Source organism: Erpetoichthys calabaricus, chromosome 11 (genome assembly GCF_900747795.2).
Source record: "Erpetoichthys calabaricus chromosome 11, fErpCal1.3, whole genome shotgun sequence".
Taxonomy (NCBI): Eukaryota; Metazoa; Chordata; class Cladistia; order Polypteriformes; family Polypteridae; genus Erpetoichthys; species Erpetoichthys calabaricus.
Genome location: NC_041404.2, coordinates 163,049,347 through 163,070,647, shown reverse-complemented (window position 1 = coordinate 163,070,647; position 21,301 = coordinate 163,049,347). Strand labels below are relative to the sequence as shown.

Genomic DNA, 21,301 nt, shown 5'->3' with positions numbered 1-21,301 from the left:
TAGGGTCATTCTGGAAAATCTTTGCAATGGAAATAAAAAGCACATTCATCTAATATATGTAAATTTGGTTTGTTTTCATATTACTTAAGACTAGGGGGCTGTGCCCCCTGCTCCCTTCACTCGCGCACCCCCTCCCCAGTCACTTGTGTAATTTAGTAGTGAAGTATTATGGTGCACTGGTTAGTGCAGCTGCCACAGAATTTCCTGAAATCAGGATTAAACCTGGCCTGGCCACTGTCTATGTACTGCCCGCTCATTATTCATTTGTCTGTGCTGGTTTTACTCTTGTTTCTTGTGGTTCTTTACCTTTCATATCTCAAACACTGCCAGGTTAGACTGAAGAGTAACTCTGATTGACCAAATGTGTGTGACTGAGAGTCCTGTTATTTACTCATTCTTGTTTATTTTTGATTCTTGCCTTATGCTGGGTGATGCAAGGCCAGACACCAGCTCCCCATATCTCTGACAAGAATTATGCAACCTCAGTAGAAGAGGTGGACAAATGTACCACAATGATGCATTGTTAATTGCCAATAATACATGTCAGTCTATATAAAATAAAGACTAACAAACTGGAGTTTCATGCTGCCTTACAAAATCAATTTATTTTTGACCTTGCTGCATAATAATCCTTCATATAATCTTATTCTTATTAATGGAATTTATGAAAATTTCATCAGCTTTGAAGGGAATCTATTCTTAAAAGGAAACATGTCTTTCTTTGAAAAGGTACTATATCGGTTATGGCACAAATGATGGCACAACCTAATGTTTTTAAATACTACATTATAATGCAGACATTTAAGTAGCAACTCCTAGGAAATGTCAGTTATAATCAAAATTACAATTGATATTTTTTACAAATCTTTTAACTTATCTTTATTCAAATAAGAAAACAAATTACAGTCAAGGATCACACATTATTAGGTTTTTCTAAGTGGATCTTCCATTGTGACTTTTAAAATAATTGGAACTGTAGTTTCAACAAACACTAGCAGAGCTCACAATAAAGAAATGCAGCTCATTATAAAACACTAGACGGAAGGCTCTGAATTTTGTAAACACATTCTTGATTAGCACTCTTCACTAAGAGATGCAATCTTTTACTATCTTAGGCAATAATGAAAAACTCCTCAATTAACTAATTGATCTTCCTTAGTATACATTTTCAGTCAGTAGTCACAAGTGATTATTTTCATGCCACCTTTTAATGCTGTTTTGTGCATAATGCACCCAGTGGTTAATAATTAATATTTATGTCTGAAAGTTATAGCTTAGAAAGGCTTTAGGTAGCATTAAAAATTAAACTTCAGCATTGCTCTCATCTTTGTGTTGCCCGTTTACACAGGACACAGAAAAGAATTTAGACAAACAATTTCTGGTGATCAACATCAACAGGTGCTCTAGAAGGAAAACGCAATGCAAAGCTGTCTTGAATACTCGTAAACAACTCACAGCTCACAAAGAAGTTGGCTTCAGTTACAGAGAATGCTTCTCTGTAATTGCTGTCAGTTTGCTGCAAGTTTTTACAGGTTTTATTGGCAATGGAGAGTGAAGAAAAGCAGGTTAAATATAATGCTGTAGTGTTCTTTGGTTCAGCTATCTGCCTTGACAGGTCCCAGAGATTTGGTTTGGTTGCTATGACAACATAAGTCCCCCTTCTGGTCCAGATTCCAGACAAATGCAATTAAAAAAAAATGTTCCCATATGACTCTGGACCTTCATTATCTGATCAAACAATATGTACTCAAATCAATATGTATAAGCACCTTCATTTGCAAAAGCATTAAGAACAATAATTGAATAGATAAACAACAGTAAAACAGGACTCTTAGAATATCCTTAAAAAAGAGATGTATGGAAAAGTATAACAAGTATGGATTGAAACATTTTTATATGAGTTCATAAAGTAAATGTAAGACAAAACATTAACCTGCATTTACTTATAACAAAAAGAATCTTTGGCATTCCTTAAAAATTTTGCTGCATTTATTAAGAATCAAAGCTTAGCTCAGAGTAAACATGAAGTTCCTGAAGGCATCTCTTGTCCAAGGATGACGTTTAGCACATATAAAATAGGGGTTTTAATAAATTGTCCTTTAAAAGTAATTTTATGAGCACAGAAAAGGATTCATTTGCAATAAAAGCATCTAAACCTATTTCACAATATATTTTGACATATTAACTGGCCAAATGGGAAATACTGAACACTTGGGAATTCCAACATAAAGTGGCTTTAAAGCACATCATTTATCTTAATGGCTCTCTTTAAGTAGCCTGTTATGATACTGGAAGGAAACCAAGACCTTCAAAGTCCTCAGTTTGTGTGACTTCTGTATAAAATCAAAACAATAACTAAGATGAACAGAAAACATTAACTGAAAATGTAAAAAAAAAAAATAGAAATTTGTACAAAGCAGAATGTCTTGGTATTTTTATGCTACATCTTTGGAATGACAGGTTTGAAGATAATGCCTCTTGTATTTAAGAAACATATGTACAAGAATTATGTACAATGCAAAAATGAAGAGCACATGAAGCAAACTCAAGTTAAAACAGTGAACTCATTTTTAATAGATTACATTATACATTTACAATAAGTTTCTCACTACTGAATGTTTCTTACACGATCTCAGGTCAAGGACCTGTTTCCTTGAAAGCTATACATTAAATTCCAGTTGGAGGCAGCCAAACTGATTTCTTCCATGAGATTAGTAAAAATGGAAACTGTCTTTATACTGAATACAATACAATACAAAATAAAAAGAAATAAATTTCCAATAAATGATGCTTATATAAACTTGAAAAGAGGTGCAGTGTGTGTTCTATCCTTCTGTAATTACTTTCAAATTTCTCTCAAGCTTCTCTCCAGACAAATATTTGTGCAAATCCAATTCTGCAAATTTCTGAAACTTATGGAAAATGTATGGTGAAATTGACTTACTTTGCATTACATTAATTTGTCATAAATTAAATTTAATTTAATGTTCCAGTCATACATATTTTCTACCTTCATTAATCTATTCTGAAATCATTAATGCATAGATAGATAGATAGATAGATAGATAGATAGATAGATAGATAGATAGATAGATAGATAGATAGATAGATAGATAGATAGATAGATAGATAGATAGGTGAAATGACATCATTCACCTAAGATCTCATCAACACTGAGAGCCTAAGAAATCCAATGTAGACAAGTTCAAAGAGCTGTCAAAGACATCTTGGGGCAGCAGTACTAATATTAGTGCCACCTTTAATTTAAGCATGTAGTCATAAAACATTATTTTGATTACGCCTCTTACCAGAACAGTAGCAGAGCTATGGATTAAAAAAGATGCAACTTTACTAAATGAAACCAAAGTATAAATACCTTTGCAAGTGACGTATCCATGGCAACAATTGAGTAAACATCATCAGTTCTTTTATGGAAGACGCTCAAGATGCAATTGTGTTACAAAAGAATATCAAACAATTTGCGATTCCATCAGTCTAGGGAACTGGAGCCATTGCTTGCCTACCCAAGCATTGCTAAATGAAGGACCAGACCTCACTCTGTGGGTCTTAAGACAGTACCAAGGAGAACCCTAGTGCAGTTTTTTTTTATTAAAAACAAAACACACACACACCACTCACATGAAGACATTATTTTCCTTCCAAAATGCAACTGAAATGTAAATAATTTTACAGTCTGCACTTAAAATATGACAAACTCCTCAAACAGACCATATACCTATGCATTATATTAGGAAACCTTGGACCAAGGTCAACTACCTCAACAGTCATTTATTTACAGACATGAAACTTTAATCCCAAGTAGATATAAATATTTTTCAGTTATGTGGCCATTTAATTTACATATATTTATTTCTTTACCCTGTGTACTTAAGTTAAAAATTACTATGTGTGAATTCATTATGATCTGTGATGCTTATGATAGACATTAAGACTAAAAAAGTGAAGAGAACATATAATTTATCATGTAACAGTGGTCATGTGCTTTTAGATGACTGAGCAAATCCTGCTCTATTTCCAGTTACTTGATGACATTTTCACACATCTTTGTGCCTACAGTCTCCTGAATGTACCTTAAAGTTTATGTATAATACATTTCAGAAAGTAGGAACACTCTTACAAGGAATATGCCAATAGATTGTTTGTTTAGAAGGCTATCGAATCTGAATTTGTGACTTTCCTCATTGCCCTTACTACCTGCCTGCTCATCAGCAGCCCAGCCCTCTCCAGCAAGCCTCTGTTGGAAGTGCTTTGCAGGGAAGAAGCTTGTTTATTAAATCGCTGTGAAAATGTCACCTAGTGAGCCAACTTCAAAGGAGACTGTCTGCAAGGAATCCGGAAAGAAAATGCAGTGCAGTAGTGGAGATGAAACAAAAATGCTGCAGGTCTTAGAAGAAAATGAGACAGAGGTACATGGAAGCCAGACTAACCACTGAGGGCTCTGACAGGAAATTAGAAAGAAGGTACAACACACTTTACAACATCTTCACAAAGAGAATGGATCAGTTTTCTGGTCATCACTTTTAACAGGTAGACTATATTGCCAGCAGATAGGTCAAGCAGTAAAGCCACAGTCATATTGACTGCCAAAAAAAACCTAAAAATCTGAAATATGAATTCCATAAAGGGAGACATCACCAGCTTAAGCTTAATGTTCACATCTTGTTTTAAACTAGCAATTCTTATTTTGTGAAGGTTTTTATAAGGCATTTGTAAACACTGAGCAAGAATCTACATATAATTAAGACAAGAGTAATAGTAAACTGTGATTAGAAAATGAAACACAGCACAAACAAGGCATCCCTGATAGCAGGTACATGTTTCCCTAAAAACTAGAGGAGCCTAACAAATATACACCCAAATACAATTATTCATAAATGAAAATAAAGGCTATCTGACTTTATCCCAAAAATATATGATGTTTCTAAAATTATTATTGGGATGGAGGAGTAAGCTTCATTCAAGGAAGAGCTAGATATGCACGTTTATGTTTACCCATAGAATATCAACCTGTTTGAAGGAAAATTATTTCACTATATTTATAGAACAAGCAATAAAGTAGTTATTAAAGCTGACACTTTGCAGTGATGATCCCAGACTATTTTGCCAAGGTTCTGCAATTGGATTTGATAAGTATTTAAATAAAAACCTGCTAAATCTTGACAAGATTACTGTTGAAATTGTTTATTTTATTGAACAGGTGAGGAATTTCAATTGAAATATTCATAAGTAAAGAATATAACCCGCATTATAAAATATTTGTTAACAAATTAGACAAGCTCTTACTTCATGAAAACTTCCTTTTTTAAGTTGATTATCAAACTAGCCTGCAATATGTATCTACAAGAAACACCAGGGTGTACTCTCCTTCTGAAATAACACAATTACGTAATTAATTGAGCAGTCATTATTACTGACGTGCTGTCCTAGGTTGTTGAACAAAATTCTTACAGCACTGTCAAAAAATTGCATTCACGGAAAATTACTTCTTTAAAGAAAATGCACCATTCAAACTTTTGTGTATAAGTGGAGGGAAATTCGACATACTGAAGAGGAAAGGTTTAGACAATGACTACAGTATTACAGTAAAACAAGCATTACTGAGACATTTAAGTGAGGTCTTTTGTTGTCAGTGGATGCCTCAAGAAAATACATGTTTCCACTGAGCAATATATGATTTACACTTAATGTGTCTGAATGTGAAAATGGGGTACTTCCAATGTCTCTGATAATAAGACTATATTAACAAAAAAAAAATCAAACTTAAAAAAGTTTGGTCTTCGAGAAAATCACAATTTATCAACATGTTTTAGACATGAAGAAACATCTTGGTGTTGCCTCCTACTTCTGAAACTACGGCTCTATTCTGGACTCAGTAATCATTTGTGAGTATTTTGCATGCTCTCCTTTAGCACTCTCTCTGATTTCACTAGTCTACAAAAAAATATTTTTTGTTTGCTACTGGGAACTTCAGAGCAGCTCTTTATTAAGTTTTTTACACTGATTTCATATATGAAATCAGAATTAAGCTAGCACATCAGGTTTTTGAAATACACATCATTGACGTTTTGACACTTTTGAATATCAATATAATATATCAACACGATATCTGGAGTTTGAACTCTGTCCCGCCAAAATTGTTTTGATGCGTTTATTCTGAAAACAAACCAGAAGATGATACCAGAGACACGTTAAAGTATATTTATGTCAATTTACCTCAATATAAAAGTGAGTTCAGTGTGCCCAAAAATGTTGGAGGCACTCGCTTTTGCGCTTGTACTGCACATCCATCTCTCTTTGCAAGAACCAGCAGTAGTCACCCATCATGCTTGGAGTAAATTTTCCCCGATATCAGTTTTCCACCACCTTTATATCTTGATGAAATCTTTTCCCATGCTTATCTCTGACATTGCTTAGATTTGGTGCAAAAAAGTCGAGATGAGAATGTAAAAATTGCATCTTCAGTGACATTCTGTCTCCCGTAAGCTAATATACTTTCAACATATTCTCCACAAGCTCAGTATAATTCTCTGCTCTGTGACTGTCAAGAAAATTCTGGACAACCTGCACGAATGAGGGTGCTGATTCAGTTGGCTTCATTTTCCTTTTGAACTCATCATCAAGCATCAGTTCATGGATTTCAGGGCCTACAAAAACACCTTCCTTAATTTTGGCTTCACTTTTCTCGAGACCAAACTTTTATCTTCAATGCTGAAACGCATCGCCTTTACTGTCCAGTCACCCTAGTTGTCCAAGACCTGGAACATCATAACTAAAAAATTAGATGTGCTGGGCGAAAACAGTTTTCAGATTTGGAGTCAGCAAGTGAAATTTGTTAAAATACAGGTGAAAGAATCCCAGTAGCAAAATGCTTGTTGACCAGTTTCCTACCACATCCCAAATACATGTATGTTAGGATGAATGGAAAGATTACGTAGGTTTGATGTGGGTGTAGATGAGTCTTATGGTGAGGGGCTGGTCCACCGTAGGACTCAGTCAAGCACACATGTACAAGGTTAGTAACTTCCTTTTGCCCAATGCTATTCACAACCATGTAATGATAAAATGGCTCCAGACAACTGACCAGTGAATATTTTGTTAAAGATGTTTTATGTAGGCACACACAAAATAGCAACTAACAGACCCACCAATGATATATAGAACAAAACAAATATCATGTGAAGTAATTACTTTCTAAGAAAAAGATTAATAATTACATTTCATAAACATATTGAGTGTTTTAGAATGAAAGAAACAACTTGACTCATGCTCAATAAGTGGCTTATTCAATATGATTGCCCTTTAGTGCTTATGTATTGTTTCAAATTCATTAGACTAAAATTCCAAAGTAAAGAAAATTATTTGTAAATCAAAAGAAGATATCTAGGGACCAGTTGTCAATAAGCCAGCTGGCATTATAGACAATTTTCAACTGAGATTTTGAAACATGGTATGGATATTAGTAAGTTTGTTTAAGGTCCCAGGGACATTTTGAAGGCAACTACAAAACACTGTCACACCACTTATAAATAATTAATTTTTATGTACACAATCTTAAGAGTTGTATTGCCACATACTATTCAAAATCCAAGTGTTATTAATTCTTTACAAAATCAAGAAAGCTGCAGAACCAGACAGCTATCGAGTGGATTTTTGTAAAATGTTGTTTATTAAATTAACCACATTAATGCTAATCATGTTTAAATAAGTGAAAAAAGACATTTTATCAAAATTTCTATGTCATATCTGAGTTTTGAAAGATTTTATTATCTCCGGATGTGATAGAGATAAATCATGTGCTAGACTGAAATGAAGATATCTTTTTACTATACTAAGCAAATATGAGTTTGGACCCAATGTATCTTTTTGTATCAAATTTTTATATTCTAGCCTAAAAGCCTCTGTTCTTGTGAACAATATAAATTCTGAATATTTCATCTTAGTATGCAGAACCAGACAGGGCTATCTGCTTTTGCCAATGCTTTCATAACGGATGGAATCATAAAGGAAGAAATGTAACAAAAAACTTCTCTCTGTGAGGATGACATGACATGCTTTAGCACAGTTCCGAACTCTTCATTTTCAATATTATTAAATTTAATTCAAGAATTTTACAATATCAGCAGGTTCAAAATTAATTTAAATAAGTGCACACTTTTCAGTAAACATCTCTTCAATGTAATTGTAAATCAAAAGATCATTTTTTGTTTATTGTCTCAGCACAGTACAGATATCTCAGAGTTTCAGTGATAAGAAAATGTAAAGATCTAATTTAATTCCTGCAACAGAATGGCATTAATTAAAACCCACATGTTTATAGGTCTGCGGTGGGTTGGCACCCTGCCCAGGATTGTTTCCTGCCTTGTGCCCTGTGTTGGCTGGGATTGGCTCCAGCAGACCCCCGTGACCCTGTGTTCGGATTCAGCGGGTTGGAAAATGGATGGATGGATGGATGGATGTTTATAGGTGGTCATCTACTTGGTTATCTTTAGCTGGGAGAATGAATACTATTAAAATAAATATTTTTCCAAACCTTCTACTTGTTAACTAACCATTTAATGAAGTGAGATACAGTTGCAATCTTGTACATGTGAAATACATAAAAGGATGACATTGTAAAGATCTAAATCCGAGGGTAGTACGACATGCCCTAACCCAGTTTTACTACCAGGTTGCAAATATTCATATTCTGCAAATATGGAGGAAGACAAAAGGTAAGAGAAATGCATCCATTTGCTTATCTATCTATCTATCTATCTATCTATCTATCTATCTATCTATCTATCTATTCATGGAAAGGAGCTCTTGGGATCATTGACCTCATTCTTTTTGTTGGTCGTATTTTTCTTTCTTTCAGCCTTTCTTTTGTTGATGTTTACTTGCTCAGCTGACCGTTCTTCGTGGGCTACCGCCGTGTATTGTGTGTCTTTAATTTTCTGTGACAGTAATACTGTCTTGTACGTCCGCTGGCTTGGACGTCTGTAATATACCTTTAATTTTCTCTGGCGGTAATACAGGCGTGCACGTCGGTAATATGCCTTTAATCTCCTCTGACAGTAGTACTGGGTTGTATGTGGCTGTAATATGCATCACTGTGTTGTGTACCTTTAATTTCCTCCCGCAGTAATACTGGCTTGTATTTCCGTAAAACGCCTCTAACTTTCTCTGACAGTAATATCGTGCATCACACTGTGCCCCGCGCATGCGCACTTCACCAGAAGCCCCGCGCATGCGCACTTCACCAGAAGACACACACACACGGACTCCTGGACGCACAAAGGGATTTTATTAAAGAGGATATACAAGGGACGTTAAAAAAGTTTCCACACTTTTTTACCTCTATTTATTAAGAATTTCAAAAACAAATTACACTACTTTTCTATGTAGTCACCTTTGCTTGCAATACAATTTTACCAGCATTGTACCAACTTTTTAATGCCCAATTACTACTCCTCCTGCCTTCTTTTCCAACGAAAATATAAAAAATTCGTAAACTTTTTTAACATCCCTCGTGTAAATATATATTATATTTATATCCTTGGATTAACTATGGCTTAAATATAAATTCCACTTTTTATGTACAATTTAGAAACTTTGTCAAAAGTAACCTGCACATCTTTCCTAATCTTCCTCAGTATCTACACTTAAATATATTTCAGCTAGAAATTGTCAAGTTCAAAGAGAACTATTAAGTTTAAGTCCTCTCAGAAAGTAGACTTAGTAAAAATGGTGGAAAGAAAAATTCTTTGTGGTTTTAGTTAATGAATACTCAACTTGCTAACAAAGTGAGAGTACAAATATTAAGACTGATCACCAAAGTACAGAGAGTACACTACACCCAAAGTCAAAGAACAAAATTAAATGAAAAAGAGAATATGAACTTAAGTTAGTTGGTTGCTTGAGCACAGATGCTATTTAATGCAAACAGCCATTTTTTACAGAATGAGAATCATGACATCGTAAATCATGTAGAACACACATTATGTACCTGGTAACACTCAGCAGCAAAGCTCCAAAATGGAAGCACCATGATGACAAGGACACAAAAGGGCATTGACCATGAAAAACGAACATTCAAAATAAAGACAACATGTCATCACCAATATAACAAACAAAATTATAAATACACATTAAGATTTAACAAAAATATTAAAATTGATTTATTAGCATATTTCTGACTATAATGAAGACAATATTGGTAGCACTTCTATTTATCAACTCATTTACAGAGCAAAGCCCTAGACAGTCTTAGGCAACAATGGGAAAATGACCCCTCAGTTAATATTTCAGACAAAGAATGGAATTCAATCACTCATAACATCTTTCTCAGCTTGTGCAAAGCATTATATATTATATATTATATTTGTTAAATTATTTGGCACTTCTAAATTGACCTATTCTGATTACGGACATCTTCCCTGCCATAAACTGTGATCTTATCCATGGTTTGTTCCAGCCTTGTGCTTCTGCGCCGCTTATATAGGTTCTTACTCAGTGTGACCTTTACATTTTTACAAATAGCTACTATATTTCGTGTACCTGATAACCTTTTGGTGCTATATTTTACCTCAGAATATTCTAAATTAATTCAAGCATACATCAACAAGTAGCCACAAGTGTGGCACAAGGCTTTTGTTGTCTTCACACTTCCACAGGTCCCACAGTTGCTAGATGGTGTTAAACAAGCTGGTGGCTTAGTATTTACTTCAAATAACTTGTTCTTTTTCATCCAGCCAATGCCTAAATGGTTTAAGATTTGGTGATAGTTGGATGGAAAGGGGAAATCATTAAGCTGAATGAACTATCATGTACATGGAAACACACTCCGTGTTTACATTCCCTGTAAAATGCATATTATAGTAATGAAAGCCCATTAGCAAATGCTTGTATTACTGGCAAGAGGGTAACTACGTACTTAACAAAAATTATGTTCAGATAGCCTATAGCATTTAAATATTACTCTTTTCATATCAAAGGACCCAAAATGTGTCACAATGAAAGCATCCTTACAAAACTCCTGTACACTGTTAATGGCCAGCAGAAATGATCCAAGTATTAATGCGATTTGCCATAACTTATATTGCCTGACCTCAGTGAAATAAACTATACAAAAAATAATTTGAAGGTGCCTCTTCTCTCATTGGTATGAATTGGCACAAAGTCATAATATGACTGGATGATTTTCCAAAAAATGTGATATTTTTCTAATTTTCTAATGTCTGCTCCTTAAGCCAATGTACACATAGACTTTTTGTTACTATTAGAACAATTAAATGGCACTATTAAAAAGATGTTAAATTCTTTCTTTAATTTTTGAAAGAATATGTCAGTCGTTTTAACTGAACAGAACTATTCAAAGTTATTGTCTGTTATACCTGCATTTTTTGGGGGCAGAAAGTGAGAGGTGTTAGACTGCTGTAAAGCACGTAATTCTTTTCCCTGTGAAGAGACAGACTATGCTTGCAGTTGTGACTATCTATCTATCTATCAATCATTTGAAAAATATAATGCAAAGAAGGAATTCAAGAAGGCAAAATGATAAAATACTGTATAACATTAAACATGAGGGGTAGAAATTTGAAGGGTCTGTGGAACAGTGAGATAGTATATGGTATAAAGTGTTGAGGCAATTAAGGTCACATAGCTCTCTTAGGTTCTCTCAACAAGATTCTTCCTACACCAAAGGCTGTAACCAACTTATATTCTCAGACTCCAGAGATCCTTTGACAAATATACTTTGATACCTTTTAAAGATTCCCAGAAACTACCACAGTAAAGCTACTACCAAGGACCTAGATGGAGACTAGACTACACTGAGTACAGAAGGAGGGAGAATAAATTGCCATATCATTTTCACTGTTGAAGAGATTCCTTCAAAGTACTTTAAGATAAAAATGATCAATCAGCTCTTAGCTTCTCAAATTAAACAGTACAGGACTGAATACATCACAGCTTCCAATGGACGGGCACCCTGTCCAGGATTTGTTCCTGCCTTACGCCCTATGCTAGCTGGGGTAGGCTCCACTCCAAACCAAGGGTCTGGATTAGGAGGAGTAGAAAATAACATGACATGACTTGTATGCAACTCTAATTTTATAACCATTTAGTGTTTCAATGATAGTCAACTGCCATTAAAGAAAAAGATGTTATAATATTTAGTGAGTATTTTAGTAGAATGCTTGAGTATAAACACTTCTACTAAATGTCACAGGCAACAGACAGACAGACAGACAGACAGACAGACAGACAGACAGACAGACAGACAGACAGATAGACAGACAGACAGATAGATAGATAGATAGATAGATAGATAGATAGATAGATAGATAGATAGATAGATAGATCGATCCATGGCATATCAATTTGCCCGTAACTGGTTGTCTAAGTTAATACTGATACTTAGTATACCATAAGCTTCTAAATACAGTAAGAACAAGGCATTTACACAAATATAACTTCATTATTATAATAAGTAATTAAAATATTGTATTTATTCAACTTGCTAATGCAAGGTTACAGATACAAAATAATGCATATGCGCCAAAAAAGCTAAATTTTCAATGCAGAAAGGGATTACAATAGGCAAACTGAAAAGAGTGGAGTGCTGTCCTCAATCCCAGGCTTTCAATTATGTTATCAAAGAGTACACGACCTAATTGGAATTGCATAACGGCTTAAATTAATATTTACAAAAAATGTTTATTAAGACTCAATGACAAAGAGAATTTGCATTGTGTACACAATAGATATCAACCCTGAACTAAGCAGCTCTCAATTTACTTTTGACACTCAATTCTTTGCAAGTACAGTATTGTACCAAATATTGCACAACAAATCAATTAACAAATAGAATGTATATTATTGATGACTGTAATGATAAAGTAAAATTAACAACAAACACCATATACCAAAAGGAAGCTCCATTAAGTCAATCTAGCAGTAACTCAGATAGTGAGTTTCTGACCAGTGTAAGGAAAAAAAATTAGGCAAGTGAAAGATGTAGTACCCTGTGAAACAGGAAACACCACCCTAAAGGCATCTGTCCACAGTGATACTATAAAGCACAAAAGTATAAAAAATGATGTGCTTATTATCACAATTAAAGACAAGGGAGGGCTAAACAGGGAGAAAACAAACTACAAAAGAATGTCTGTTGTTTCTTTAAACCCCCCATCCAGTGAAGTGGCTTGCCTATCTGCCCATTTCTAATGTAGCATTAGTATTAGTAGTACATTGTAATAGTATTTATAGTAGTATTGTCATATATACAGAGTACTCTGAAAATTTTCCATAGAGAAAAAACTAAGTCTGTAGGAACCACACCAAACCACTTCCCGTTTACAAGCTCTGTTTTCTTCATGACCCTGACCTATTTCCACGTTAAACAAAGTATATTACAGTCCTAGGAAGCTTTAAAACCATTCTTGTGGCAATTTCCAGAATCAAGGGCACCCATTATTTGATTACAAGTGCCTGGCACCTCCTTGTGTCCTTGCAGTCTTCGGCCCTCAGGAGCTATTGAAAAACCTGTTCTTTAAAGACATCTTATCATTTGTCTGCATCCTTAAAGGGACAACTGTGTACTTCCACCTACAGGCTGGGCAGGAGAATTATCGTTCAAGTCAAATGAGAAACCTGACCCCAGCTAAGGACACTGTACTGCCACCAGTCTGCTAGGAAGATGTGCACCCACTGCAAGCCTTCTATAACTTTTTTCTTTCTGACTGTCTCTTTCAATAGTGGTTTAGGCCTCCCTTGAAATCTCCAGAGTTTCCTGCTGTCTAGGGCCCTTAGAAAATACATTATTATAGTATGTTGCCACTTAAGAAATTGTCACTCTTCTTTCTGTACTGATAACCTTGCCTGTAGAATCTCTGGAGCACAATTACCAACATGATCTGCTGCCCCTGCCCTTCCAAAGTTACCAGATAAAATTGTTAAGTAATTCTAGTCACAATGGAAAAAACCCTGCAGTCAACCTGTAGTCTGTAGTCAGTGAGAAACTCTGTTGTTTTTTTTTCCAAAAGCTTCTTAGTTAACAATATATTGTAATCATATCTATATGGTCAAAAGGAAACAAAACCCTTTCAGATTTAAATAGGAATTTATCCCTAGGTAGTTAAAAACATATTAATCAAATATATTTGATGAAAGGAGGGAAGGTTTAAAAGCATAGATACAGCATTACACTGAAAAAAGTATAATTTCTGTAAACCTCTTTTTCTTGACCTAATTCAAAAATAATTTGTCTTACTATTTTTGGTGCACATTTATAATGACAAGCAAAAATCTGAGTCAGAATTAATGTGCATTTTAAAAACAATTTAGTATTCTCTTTAATTGCTTTATAAGGCTTTACACTAACAAAACCCTAGGAAGAAACACAGATAAGCAAAACATTCATGAATTCAGATGTCCTGTATTACTTGAACTTGCCCAGGATACCTGGATATTAGCTTCAGGTCTATCTAACATGATGACAAAGTTCTACAAAACTGGACAAATGAAATCTCATCATTTGAAACACATGCATGCATCATTTTATATGGAAGAATGAACCTCAAAAATTATTTTGAAAAAGTTAATATTCCCATGTTGAATGGATTATAAAAAATGCAAACAATTAACTTAATCAGTTAAAAAATGCCCAAAACTGGTATTTTTTTTTTTTGCATTTATAACAAACATAGATTTTATGCCTCACAGTAAGGAGACCAGGGTTCAAATCCTGGGTCCTCTCTGCTTGGAGTTTGGATGTTCTTCCCATTTCTGCCTGGGTTTCCTCTGGGTGCCCCTGTTTCCTCCCACTCTCCATGGACATGCACATTAGATGAAATGACAACACTAAATTGGCCCTAGTGTGTGTTTGGTTTTTGTGTGTGTTCGACCTGTGATGGAATAGCATCATGTCCAGGGTTTGTTCTTGCCTTACGCCCTATGCTAGCTGACATGACATAGCTTTTAAAAGGCACAAAAGAAATGATCAGATTTCTATACTGATATATTAACATCTGCAGAAATTTTCTATTATGGCTTGTTTTCTCATAAGCTGAAAGAATAGAATGATGAATGTGAAAGGTATTTCTGGAAATTTTATTTCTTTACTTAAAACTAGGAAATGGACATTTTTAATTTGGCAGTAAAAAATAATTATTTAAAACAAGCATATACTCTTAAAAATGTTTACCTGGCCATGTTTGTGCTGTAGTGTAGTGTAAAATGTAAGAATACATTTGCATCTCATCATTCACTTTGAATGTAATTAAAATTCTCGAGTTAATATGTTATTCAGCAACGTTTTACTAATTTATGCCAAGAACACCCAACATAATAGTACTTATTTACTGTATTAAAATTAGGACTACTTTTTATTTTTTTAATTGTCTGTTTAAGTTACAGTTTCAGCTTTTCCCTGTCAAGGCTATGCCAGGGATATAATATGAAAATTCCAGTGCCATGTGCTCCCATAAACGCAGCCACAGTACTTTTGAAAACCAATACCAGGAATGCATTGCACACAAGTCATTACACTGATCAGAATACAGTTGAGAAATATCATGATCTTCATCCATTTTACTGAAGGGGACCTGCATGATGCCACTAAATTTGAAAAATCCATCAAAGACGTTTAACATGTCCACCTTTCCCTTTATAGAAAATAAGCTAGCACTATGACACTACTGTTTTACAAAAGTGTAAAGTTCTAATACAGACAGAACATGTATGTAGAAAATAATTTTTTCAACTGTTTTCTGGCCTCATGCATTCATTAGCACTGGACAGCCCCAGTCTTGTACATGAGTCATGCTGTGTGTGTAGTTTGTGTGTTCTTTATGTGTTATTGTGGTTGTCTTTTTTCATTGAAAAGGCTATTTGATTCTAAATGTTAGGAGACCCGGGTTTGCTTCCCGGGTCCACCCTGCGTGGAGTTTGCATGTTCTCCCCGTGTCTGCGTGGGTTTCCTCCGGGCGCTCTGGTTTCCTCCCACAGTCCAAAGACATGCAGGTTAGGTGGATTGGTGATTCTAAATTGGCCCTAGTGTGTGCTTGGTGTGTGGGTGTGTTTGTGTGTGTCCTGCGGTGGGTTGGCACCCTGCCCGGGATTGGTTCCCTGCCTTGTGCCCTGTGTTGGCTGGGATTGGCTCCAGCAGACCCCCGTGACCCTGTGTTCGGATTCAGCGGGTTGGAAAATGGATGGATGGATGATTCTGAGATGTTGTCCTTTCAATTTAGGCAGCTCATAGTTGATATTTTCCTGGACAAGCCTGTGGTTGTAAGCTTCTCACTTCACTTAATGTTTACAACTATATTGCCGTATTCTGTTAGATGATGATGATGTCAGTGGATACTACAGTGTTCTGATGCCAGTCAAGTCCGACCATGTACCAGCATTACGTTGTTTGATTGATTTTGTGCGACATGAATGGTGCATGAACTTTCATGCCTCATTAGCTATTACCAAAAGAAGGACATATATGATTTGTTAGCTAAGTTAATGTTAATGTTACAGAGCTCTTCACAAAAATTCAGGTATGGTCCAACTAGAAATTTCAAACCCAAAATACACTGAATCCTACTTTACTCAAAATGAAAGATATACTTATTCAAAGACTTTACCGTAGAAATTAATAATGTACATCCACTATGAATGTCACTCATACATTCCTATTCCACATTTCCACATCACTACACAAAATGCTGTAATCTTAGATTGTCATGATCATGTACACATTTACAAATAAAAAAAATAAAGAAAACAAATACATGAATGGAGCTTTTGAACATATTTTGAGTCTCCAGCCCTGATCCTTAAGAACTTTCTTCAGGCTAGTTCTTGCCTTTGAGTGAGGTCCTCTTTATTAGTCACTTTGTTTTTGTACTCAAATTGTAATTAGTAAAACCAAGTTTGATAACATGAAACAAGGAATATTTAAATTGTTTAAATGTTTCCCTTTTAAAATTATAATATATTTTACAAATATGGTAAAAATTTCTAATGAAATGTTGAATTCATATTTTGTTAAAAATGTAAAAGGATTCCCTTGATGATGAGCATACATATTGCTAGTAATGACAGAATGACTGCTTCTCAAAAGAAGTTACAGCTGGCTAGTAATTCCAACATGTTATCTGTCTTTATCTTGCTAAATCTCTCCTCTGCCTTTGACAAAGTCCACCACAAGATTCTCCTTGCCAGCTTCTCTGACCTTGGGATCACAAAGTGTGCTGTCATATGGTTTGAGTCCCACCACTTGGGCAGTTCCTTTTGTGTGCCCTGGCAATGAAAGATGTCAATGGTGCATGAGGCAAGCGTGGGGGTTTTACAAGGATCGATTCTGGACCCTCTTCTCTTCTTTTTGTATACCTCATTACTAGGTCCTATCTTATGACGTCATGGTTTATGTTATCAGTACTATGTCTATACCCAGCTGTATCTATCATTTCCTCCAGAGAACCACGCAGTATCAACTAGAATCTCTTGGCATGTCTCACTAATATTGCAAGATGGGAAAGGAACACCATCTCCAGCTCAACCTGGCAAAAACAGACCTTGTTATCCCTGCACATCCATCTACTGAGCACCCCACCACTGTTGAACTCTGCTCCTTAATGCTAACACCAGCCAAGTCTGGGTAGTGATCGATGACCACCTGTCTTTCACTGACCACGCAGCAATGGTCTCTCGGTCTTGAAGATTCACTCTATAGAACATCAGCAAGCACAGGCTGTTTCTTACAGGGTATATAGCACAATTCCTGGTCTAGGCTTTGGTGTTGTCGCGTATGGAGCACTGCAATTCTCTGATGTCAAGAGTACCAGCACGTGTCACCAAGCTGGCTGCAAATTATTCAAAACAGATTGGCTCAACAATTCAACAGATGGTGCTCAACCATTCAATGCAGGCACATGTCACTCTTCTTTTCAGATCAATACATTGGTTCCCTATAACAGCACATCAACTCTATATGTTCATGGCACATATTAAGTTCAAATCCTTGACACTTACCTTCAGAATAGTTGATGCTTCAGCACCTATATATATGGAGATACTTGTGAGGGCCTATGCTCCTTCTCAACCACTCAGGTCTGCTGAGGAAAGGCATCTTATGGCATCACATCTCAATCCAGACTATTTTCATGGAATGTGCAGCCCATTTCTATCTGAAATTCTGACTCCCTTCAATATGTTTAAGAAGTGTGTGAAGAACCTCTGGTGTAGTAAATTTAGGTTCTTGTAGCTAAGAAAGTGTAACTAGCTTGTATTTTGTTCTGAATACTTCACTTGTGATAAGCAATACTGTAACCTTGTCCAGTGCCCCAGACTGATGTTATCTCGATTATGTTGACCCCTCTTGTAAGTCATTTTGGATAAAAGTGACTGTTAAGCAAATAATTGAACAGTATTTAGTTTGAATGCATTACACATTCTGCGCTATTTTAAATAATGGGCGCAAAACCTATAGTCAACAAAAGAAGATATCGCTTAATTTTAACTACCAAACCGAAACGGCGTCTGCATTCTTTTTCGAGAAAATTGTGCAAAATCAACATTGTATCGCTTTCCTGACTTCACACGCCGACTTTAAACCGTCTAATTATATAATTCGTTCATTTATTCCGGAGGTTACATTTCTATTATAAGCGGCAGAAACGAAAACCAGCAGACTTCAGAATAATCGGGGGCGAGGTTGGACAACATGCGATTACAATAAACTTGAACTTGAACGAAATGATAGTAAATGCCATATTAAACCTAACAACATTAATCCCTTAAACTAAGTTTAAAACTGCCACTTTATCTGCACACCGTTACAGAATATTGTTTATTATAACTGTAGATGAAAAAATAAATAAATACATTTAGTAAACTTACTCGTGTTTTACTTTCTGCCACTGACGTAACGTCCAAACCTGCGCGTAAATGAATCCTCGCTGCCTTCAGTTTCCGCGGAACTCGGAGTGGCGAGGAGTCAAAACTTTCCGCCCAAACTGGGCTTGCTGTTTGTCCGAGTAGGGCCAGGCGCCTTCAGCCTGCCCACTACACGAGTGTCTGGCCAGGCTCCCAGCGGCATGTCATCGTTATCAAGCTATCCTGTCGATGCCTATCTAGTAAACGTTGGCTCTGCACAAGGCTGTTTGTAGCTGCTTAGTTCACGGGTTAAGAAGTTGAAGGACGTCGATGCTTTCTGTCGGAATGTGTAATTATTATTTACTGGTAAGCATCTGACTAAACAGAGTTAAAAGGAACGTGCAAATGAGTTGCGGACCGGCGTGTTTGTGTTTGTACACGCGAGGCGTCTCGTTTGCACTTGGCGTTCGAAGAAGCGACTCCTCCCTTTTGCAGTCGAAACTGGAGAATTTGCTAAGAATCAACTTTTCCTGTTTCATGCTTTGTAATTACGCAAATTAAAAAAAAAAATCCCCTAAAACACCGTTTGTTTTTGCAGGCAGTATTTACGGCTGCGTACGCTTAGGTCTAATCACTGAGCTATTTACTCTCAGGCATTCACAGACAAGACACCGACACGCGCGCTCGCAGGCGCACAGACGAGACACCGACACGCGTCCGCGCTCAGCCTTACCAAGTTGTTTGTTTATTATATAGACAGTCGCGTTGAGCAAACTTGCACATTTAAAGGATTGCTTGAGCTCTGGGGATTCATTTCAACATTCATCCGTCCATTATATGAAGCCGCTTAGCCAAGTCTGGGTTGTGTGGTGGTCCGGATTCAAGCGTATTACAAATAATTTCGAAATTGGCTTTGGAGAGAAAAGCCAAGCAAAATGACACCTTTTATTGGCTAACTAGAAAGATTACAATATGCAAGCTTTCGAGGCAACTCAGGCCCCTTCTTCAGGCAAGAAATTGGCTTTGGGAATAGTCCGCCACAACAGGCTGTTCATCGCACCATGGACAGCAACTTTCCTCGTATTGCTGTATCTTAACGATCTGCGGTGAAAGAGCCTGTACTGTAACATCTCCTAACTTGACTTGCCCGTACGTTATTTACTCGCTTTATCAGCTAGTCATACATACACCATTCACTCCCCACACTCACCTGTTAAATTTTCTGCACAGTAATTTTAAAACTATTATTACTGAATACCGAATCCAAGCGTGAGTCTTAAAGCCTTCTTTTTTATTTTCTTCAAGCGATGAGTGGGAAAAATGAGCTCGATTCGATTTCCCCGCCGATCCTTCTAACAGTTTACAAGTGGCAGCACGAAACGGTTTTATTTTGCTGATCGATCGATTCTCGGTTTTTCAAGAGATGCCCCCCTCTCTCCTTCCACCGTTAATCCCACTTCTCCCTTATATGGTTACAGGAAGTGCAAGAGAAAGCTTCGCCCGAGCTGTTGCTGGGGGGAATCTCACAAGCACGTTTTTTTTTTCTCTCTGTTTAGCACCTGGACATACTTGAAGCAGCTTCCTGTAATTCTCTTTCTATTATCTCTTTATTATGCGTTCGGTAACAGCGCTTCGTTGATGAATGCGTCTTTTGTATGAAATTAATAAGACAGCAGTACACAAGTAGTATGTAAGACTGCATTTTAAGTAAGAGTTTTGACTCGAGAACCGCCGCGACACGAGAAATGCAACCTATACAGCAACCATTCCCTGTAGCAAAGCAAAACTCTTAGGACATATTAAAGTAAGCCTTTTTAACGGGGGGGGGGGCATTGGCTACAGGTGTTCATTGCAACCAATTTCTTAATCCTAAAATAAATTCGGTGTAATGGATTCGTTTAGCAGCTCATGTTCTTCCTGGTGAGTTTCAGAACTGGAGTTAAAAACTCCAGGTGCCACAGCTTGATTGTGTGACGATTTTAGCAATTTATGGAACCCAGCTTGTTATTTTGTTAACAGAAATGTATCCACTATGTTATATGTACTTACCATGAATGTCCAGTTTTAAGTTATCTTTTAACAGGATGGCAAATCCAGAAAAAAGAACAATAGCAAACAGAGAGCTTTGTGGCATCATATTTGTTGTTAAATGCACATGAACCCTGTTAATTTGGTTTGTGTTTGATTGAACTGTTGATTTGCATTTTACTGTATTTTTAGATAAATCATTTTTGCAATATATTAATCAAAGTTTTTGTCATTACAAAACAATTTATGAACCAGAAAACACAGAAAGACTCATTTAAACAGCAATTGCCAGAATTTAGTATGTGTGTTGTGCATGTATGGGTAAATGTGTAAGTTTATTACTGACTGATAATTTACTTTGTTCAGCACTCATGGTCATGTAATGGCCTGAGTGACATTATACTGT

General features: G+C 36.1%; 1 protein-coding gene across 2 annotated transcripts in view; it reads right to left on the bottom strand.

Annotated features, from left to right (window-relative positions):
- The window catches only part of baiap3 (BAI1 associated protein 3), a 163,590-nt gene extending 143,326 nt beyond the window's left edge, over nucleotides 1-20,264 (bottom strand). Inside the window, exon 1 of one of the 2 annotated variants that reach the window (XM_028814468.2) lies at nucleotides 20,078-20,264. The gene's annotated coding sequence lies outside the window, so the exon portion shown is untranslated. Of the gene's footprint in view, nucleotides 1-18,891; nucleotides 19,318-20,077 lie in introns of those variants that run through there. The other variant, XM_051933963.1, reaches the window with a different exon arrangement.
- Nucleotides 20,265-21,301: the final 1,037 nt, after the last annotated feature.